Genomic DNA, 7,594 nt, shown 5'->3' with positions numbered 1-7,594 from the left:
CCAACCTCAAACCCGAAGCCAGTAGGAAAGGCTGGGCCGATGATGAGAATCTACAATTAGAGCTATACGACTCTATGTCTATAGGTACCTAGTAGGTAGTATTCCAGTTACGCACGCTCAAAATTTGACTTGCACAAATTTGAAATATGACGCTCAAATGAAAAGAAAAACGTGTACAGAATTCAACGAATACGTAATACGTCACGAATAAATTATTTGATTTGATTTGAACGAAAATTACAAACAATATAATTAAGTACGAAAAATAGCTATCGTGTTCTCACATTTTATCAGCAAAACAAACCGTAAAAACAATTAAAGTTGACACGAAATTGAAAGTAAGAATAAATTGAGTTAGTTACATAGTTTACCATAACGTAATGTAAATTACTTACCTACTTCTGAACGCCCGTGACTTCGCCCCTATCAAGGAGATAAAAAAGTAGCTTATCTCCATCTCCTGTGTCCTATCTATCCCCGTGAGAAATTGTATCAAAATCTGTTATACCGTTAATGAGAATTTGTAAAAAACTAACGCACGTTCTTTAATATTGCTAGCTTTCAGGTGCGTTTTCACTCTCGTCTCAAGGGTTCTTTCTACGAGGGCACTTGAATAAATATTAGATCATATAAGTCTAGCTACAAAAGACTGTACATAAAAGCTATGTTCCTGCCAAGTTTTATCAACATCCGTTCAGTAGTTGTTTCACAGGATTTGTATACAGAGTAATAAATCCACACAGACATAGATACATATCACATACATAATAACGTAGAAGGATTAAAGAATTGTCTGAAACACACATGTGTTAGAGATTTACCCACAGATTAAAGTTGCTCTGGTACAAATTAGTTAGCCAAACCCGTTATAAATGATATCCGGATAATTCCGCGATGATTATACCTAATGACGGATAAGGGAGAGGATTAGAATAAAATATTAATTGACTTATGTTAAATAATGATGAAACTCGTTGGTTTCGTATAATAATATTGTGTGTCATATTATGTATTTAGGTATATTGTACTTTATCAATTCTAATAATCAAACAAACATAAAATGCGGGTGAGCGGGGGACGAAGAACGTTACTAGCTCTGCCCTCATACGCCTTCTTTGGAACCAGTCCATTTTTTAGGGTTCCGTACCTCAAAAGGAAAAAACGGAACCCTTATAGGATCACTTTGTTGTCCGTCTGTCTGTCTGTCTGTCTGTCTGTCTGTCTGTCAAGATCCTTTATCTCAAGAACGCGTGGACGTATCAAGATGAAATTCACATGAAATGCTCAGGTCTGTTGTCCCTTTAAGCTGTGAAAATATCAAACATCTTAGCCAAGCCAATCCAAAGATACAGCCGATGATGTCGATATTTTCAACAAATTTTCGACACTCGCAAAGGAATCAAAACCTACAGGATACTTCCCGTAAACTCAGAGTCTTGAAATTTGGCATGAAGCATTGTCATATAATGCAAATATAGGAAAAATTACGAAAATCTCATTTTTTTAGTTATATTATATAAAAAGAATATTTTAATAAAATGAAACTTACTACCTTATTTCTCACGAACGAATAAAGGTATCAAATTGAAATTTATACCAAATACCTAGGTCTATTGTCCCTTTAGGCAGTGAAAAAATCAAACTTCTAAGTTAACGCGATCAAAAGATACAGCAGTTATACCGACACCTTAGACGAATTTCCGTCACACGCTAGGGAATCAAAACCTACAAGGTACTTCCCGTGAACTCAGAATCCTGAAATTCGGCACGAAGCAACGTTATATAGTACAGATAAAGGAAAAATTGCGAAAATGATAAATTTGAAGTTACATAAAATATTAAAATATTATTTTGCGCTTACATGACATAAAATATTTTTTTAATAATTATAAACTTACTACCTACCCTTTCACATGAACGCGTAGAGATATTAAAGTTGAAATTCATACCAAACACTTCCTAAATATAATTGCCTCTAAACTGTGAAAAATTTTAAATCATTCAAAGGCCATTGGGCACCTTAGTATGGAAACCATACCCACGGCGGATACGAACGAAATATAGCACAGTATAATGATAAAGGCTTTGATTTACTATGGCATTAGTCGCATCAATGTGAACCATGGGAATCTAGAGAAAATCAGGTGTAAACATCAAATATTTTCCTCATTAATAATGGGGAATTTAAACGATCAAGTTTCACGGATTGATGATTTGAGAAATCATTTCTTTGTAGTGAAAGAGTATACTCTTCGTTTATTTCCATTGTCATCAGGTCAGGATCTGATGATGGAAATCCTGAGAAATCGAGGGCAACTAGCAGAAATTGTAGGCATGCATAGGATTACAACTTAATTCTCAGATGTATGTCTGGTGATACTATCAAACAGTGAAGGTTTAGAGCTTACCTGATGATGGAGACGTGAGAAAGTCGAGAGAACTCCTCAACGGTATGTTTTAGTTACGTCGTGTTTGGGCTTATATTATTCGTATTGACGAGAACTTTTCACAAAAGTTAAAAATAAAAACTTTTTACAAAAATAAAAAAACAACAAGAAAACTGTTTATATGCATCGGTCTAGATATAGAATAAATATAGATGCATCCTCTAGACACCGACTTCTAGACCGATGCACCTAACATCTTTTTAATTTCTTTCTTGTTTTTGTTTTCTTGTTGCTTTTTTATATGTTTGAAGTTGGATTTGTTTGTAAAATGCTGCAAAATAAAATAATGCCGACTTTATAAAACAAAGAAAGGGACAGAATTACACTTTTGTCAAGGCTCTAGAAACGTAAAGCCAGCAGCCCCGAATCCTACTCTCTAGAAGTCGTTGTTACAATTCAACAGCTACAAGTCGTCAGGCGGTTTCGAAAAAAACCTGAAACTGGGGCTCTTTAGGTGATTAATCCCTCAAAAATAAAAGATCCCATTCCTGCAATGGCTGCTTTAACCCAAGTTAGTAGTGAATTCTCATCACCTAAAATAAAATAAGCTCCAACACAAGGTTACGTTATAAATTGTAAAGGAGTTCCCATAACTATATCTGATCTTAGCTGTCGATCCCACAATGGCAGTCAAACCTATCTTTGTGGAAAGTCTTCGCCAATACAAATAAAATAAGCCCAAACACGTGGTAGTTGCAACATACCGTTCGGGAGTTCCCTTGACTCTCTGTAGTCTCCATAATCAAATCAGCTCCAAACCTTCACTGTTTACCAGTACCCTCAAAAATACACTCACATGTCTGGTTATGACTCGATGCGTGCCTACAATATTCAAGAGTTGCCCTCGATTTCTCAGGGTTTCCAGATCCTCATCAGATCCTGGTCATCCGAATTGGCACCTTCCTTCTTTATGAAATGTCTTTAACAATAAAAACTAGCATTGTAACCTGTACAATCCTCTGAAACTGCTTGTCTTTTATATTTTTCAAACGATCCTGGACATTCGTCTCCATGGAATTTTAATAAAATATTTATATTCAAAGAAACGTCATACCATTCTCCACGATTTAAAACTACTTTGATTCATGTCCGCCACTTTTTACAAAGCGGGTCAGATATGCCCCATGACCTTTAAGACATAATTAGTTATTTTCAATCAGATTTCTGAATGATGACTATAAAATGTTGTATATAAATAACTTCAATAAAATAACTTTTACAAGGTACTGGCCTACTATTTTAGTTATATTATAAAATAAAAAATATTAACTATTTTGACTCTCACGAAATTACCATAACTATGATTGTTCTAAACTGAACGGTTGGCGCGAAACTCACTTTTTATCTATACAGCATTTGTACGGAACCCTCGGTGCGCGAGTCCGACTCGCACTTGGCCGGTTTATTTATAACTAAAATAAAGACTAATCTTTAACAGATTCGTCTTGATTTGAAAAGTAACGCGAACGCTTTGTTAATTCTAATAACTGGTCATGCCTACCGTGCGTTAATTGACCTACAAGAAGGCGCCTGACCTACTGTCTTATGGCATCTCCATTCATCTTTCTTTCTTCCGTGGTTACCTCCGTGGCAATCCATTTATTAGCTTGTAGCATGGAGTAGCTTGCCATGGGGCTAACCAAAGATCTGGTCCCGATGTAAGAAAAATCTATAGGTATTTTAAAACGTATTTAAAAACATAAACATCCGCTTTTCTTGAAAGAATCCTTTATTTTGAAAATGTTATATGAAAATTATTAATAAAAAGTAGAATACGTACGTAGTTACGTTTACGTTGTCGGATCACTATCATAGAAGTGGCAAAATTAATGTAGGTAGGTATCAATCATCAAAACAGGTAGGCACCAACTGATTTCGAGAACAAACAAACGGGCATCTATCCACTAGCACTCGGTTAATACCCACATCCAAACAATCAAAGGAAAGTTTCGCACAGAAGAAAGTAAATAGGCGACCTCATTGGAAAGTTAGCTAGTTAGCACCAAAATAGGGATCGCTGGCCAGCCAATATAACAAAGTTTCCACTTGTTATTTATCTAATTCTTGGTGGGCTAAAGCTTTGTGAGCATCGCTTTCAGTGTAACGACGGCCTAAACTGAGTTTGTTTTCCCATTTTGTGAAAAAAAAAATTGTGGGATTCTCTTTTGAGACGAACGTGTTAATGTTTGCTCTATAAATAATTGAGGATATTTAATTAATAGGTACGATTATATATTATAATGTTGTGGACAAACACATTTAACGTTTAAACGTAGGTACCTATTAAACTAATTTGATAAAACTAATCAAACGTTAAATGTTTGTCTTTAATGAAGATTAAGGCACAAACAAAAAAATCGGCCAAGAGCATGTCGGGCCACGCTCAGTGTAGGGTTTCGTAGACTGCCTCGTTGGTCTAGTGGTCACAAGCGCGGCTGCTGTGCTCGAGGTCTCGGGTTCGAAATCGCTTGGTGGGTTTTCTTAAACTTTCACAGAGCAGCCTTTAGTCTGGAAGTTGGTGATTAATGATGGGTTTTAGTCAGTAAGACTCTGACACGCCTTCATGTTGCTAACCTACACCGGAAGGGTCATTTGATAATTTCCCATCAAATAAAAATAAAACCGGCCAAGTGCGAGTCGGACTCGCGCAGCGAGGGTTCCGTACAAATCCTGTATAGATAAAAAGTGAGTTTCGCGCCAACCGTTAAGTTTAGAACAATCTTAGTTATAGTAATTTCGTGAGAGTCAAAATATTTAATATTTTTTATTTTATAATATAACTAAAATAGTAGGCCAGTACCTTGTAAAAGTTATTTTATTAAAGTTATTTATATACAACATTTTATAGTCATCATTCAGAAATTTGATTGAAAATAACTAATTATGTCTTAAAGGTCATTGGGCATATCTGACCCGCTTTGTAAAAAGTGGCGGACATGAATCAAAGTAGTTTTAAATCGTGGAGAATGGTATGACGTTTCTTTGAATATAATCTATACATATAATAAATCTGTAGAAAGTGATTGTTTGTTCGGGATTCACGTAAAATCTACGAATTTAATGCAGACAATGCTTATATACAAAAGTTCTACGTAACTTGGGGTATTACTTAGGCTTTGTTTCATCGAAATCGGTTCACTCTATCAAAAGATATGATTAATTTAGTGAATTCAAGATGTAAAATATTACGACACGCAATCTGTTTGACAAAACAGAACAGGTTAAAGTAGCTCCATCTGTGGTAAATAAAATACATCAAGAAGCGAGGTGGTAAATAACAATGAATTACCATTTACATTCTTTATATACTATTATTTCAATAGATGGAGTTGTGTATTTTCCGTCATCATCAGCCTATCGCAGTCCACTGCTGGACATAGGCCTCTCCAAGTGCACGCCACTGAGATCGATTTTCGGCTTCTCGCATCCATCGCATCTCGTATTTTCCGTAATTCACCATATTTTAACACGTAGTGTAATTTTTCGATAGACATTTCAATAGTGTTTGTCAGTTTGCCGTGCCACATCAAAATCCAACTATAATTATTACCTTGATGAAAGGAAAATTAATAGATCTCAGCCAAATTTAAAACGGTGCCATCTAAATTATTTTTTGAACATTATGTCAAAAATGATGACTTTAGTGGAACAATTAATTATAATTTAAAGTTACAGATGGAGTTCATATCAGAATTTTTTCATAAACATAGTTTAGTGTGATAATCGCCAAAACGTACAAAATACGCGTCGCATACCAGAGACATGCTTACTTTCAACTTCCGATCGCAATTAATACACTGTTCACGATTACGAACAGTCTCAGTTAGACCCGAGCCAAGTCTAAAAAAAAACCTTTTATATAAAACTACGTTTGATATCATTCAATTACAAAGATAGAATTGTTCTCTGTTGCAAATCCTATCCACCTATATCCTACCCTAATCCAGAATGCATTGCAGGTGTGCATTGCACAAAAACCAATGGTATCCTATTCGAGAAGTCAAAAGAGTTGACCTGCCAACGTCAGCTTCTGCGCTAAGCAAGTGTTCTTAATAGTACCATCAGAATTACATTCATCGTTGAATGAGGTGAATAAATTTTCAGAAACCACAACAACAGTAGGAGCCAAAGCGTATTATCGCTTCATAGAGCTCTGATTGGCCCCAGGTGACAAGTCAGGTCTGATTTGTTCGTTCATCAGATCTTTGAAAGTGTTTCGGTGGATACTTACTGTCGTCCTGTTTACGTGTGACACAAAATATGGTATATAAACGTCCTCCGCAAGAGCGAAATTTTCCCAGTGTGCGGTAGTGACGCACAGTATACAACACTTATGTTTCTTTTGATTTGCTGGCTCCACCAAGAAATGACAAATTGCGAGCGTACATTTTGAAAATCTTGGCAAAACTGCAGGTTTCAAGTACGAACACATGAAGTGGACTCTCTCAGATACGTACATTTTGCCTATTCGTGAACTAATTCAAACATTTCGGTGGAGTCCCGGCTTAGGCCACCACATTAGGCGTGCGCGATCCTCGGGCGTGTGAGTAGCGCGGGCGCCGCGCGTGCGTCGCGAGCGCGTTGCGTGAGCGTCGCGTTTTACTGCCCTGCGGCATTTGTAGCGCGCTCGCGGCGCGCACGCGCCGCTCTCCTTGACGTTTAACTGCTAAGACGTTTAGCGGGCGGCGGGGATAGCGGGCGAAGGGGTAAGAACGCAACTCGAGCGCCGCGTGCTCGCCTCGAGCGCGTCGCTTGCACTCTTCACACATGCCGCAGGGCAGCAAAACGCGATGTTCACGCAGCGCGCTCGCGACGCCCGCGCTACTCACACGCCCGAGGATCGCGCACGCCTAATGTGGGGTCAGCCTTACCATAGTGAGTAAGTGAAACTATCCTACCCTATGCGCCTGCTGATGATGATGACTCATTTCATCATCCATCCAGCTATTCCCCAACTATGTTGGTGTTGGCTTCCAGTCGCCGAATCTGTTCGAGTACCAATATTTTGCTTGGAGCGACTACCTATCTGATCTCTTCAATCCAGTCACATTACAAGACATTATCCATGGTAAGACTGACAGACTTTCTGGCTTCTGATTAGTCACAGCAGCTGCAGAAAATGTACAAATGACAGCTTTGTCAGACTC

This window comes from Helicoverpa zea, chromosome 13 (assembly GCF_022581195.2).
Source record: "Helicoverpa zea isolate HzStark_Cry1AcR chromosome 13, ilHelZeax1.1, whole genome shotgun sequence".
Lineage (NCBI taxonomy): Eukaryota > Metazoa > Arthropoda > Insecta > Lepidoptera > Noctuidae > Helicoverpa > Helicoverpa zea.
Note: the sequence above shows the minus strand (reverse complement) of the source record.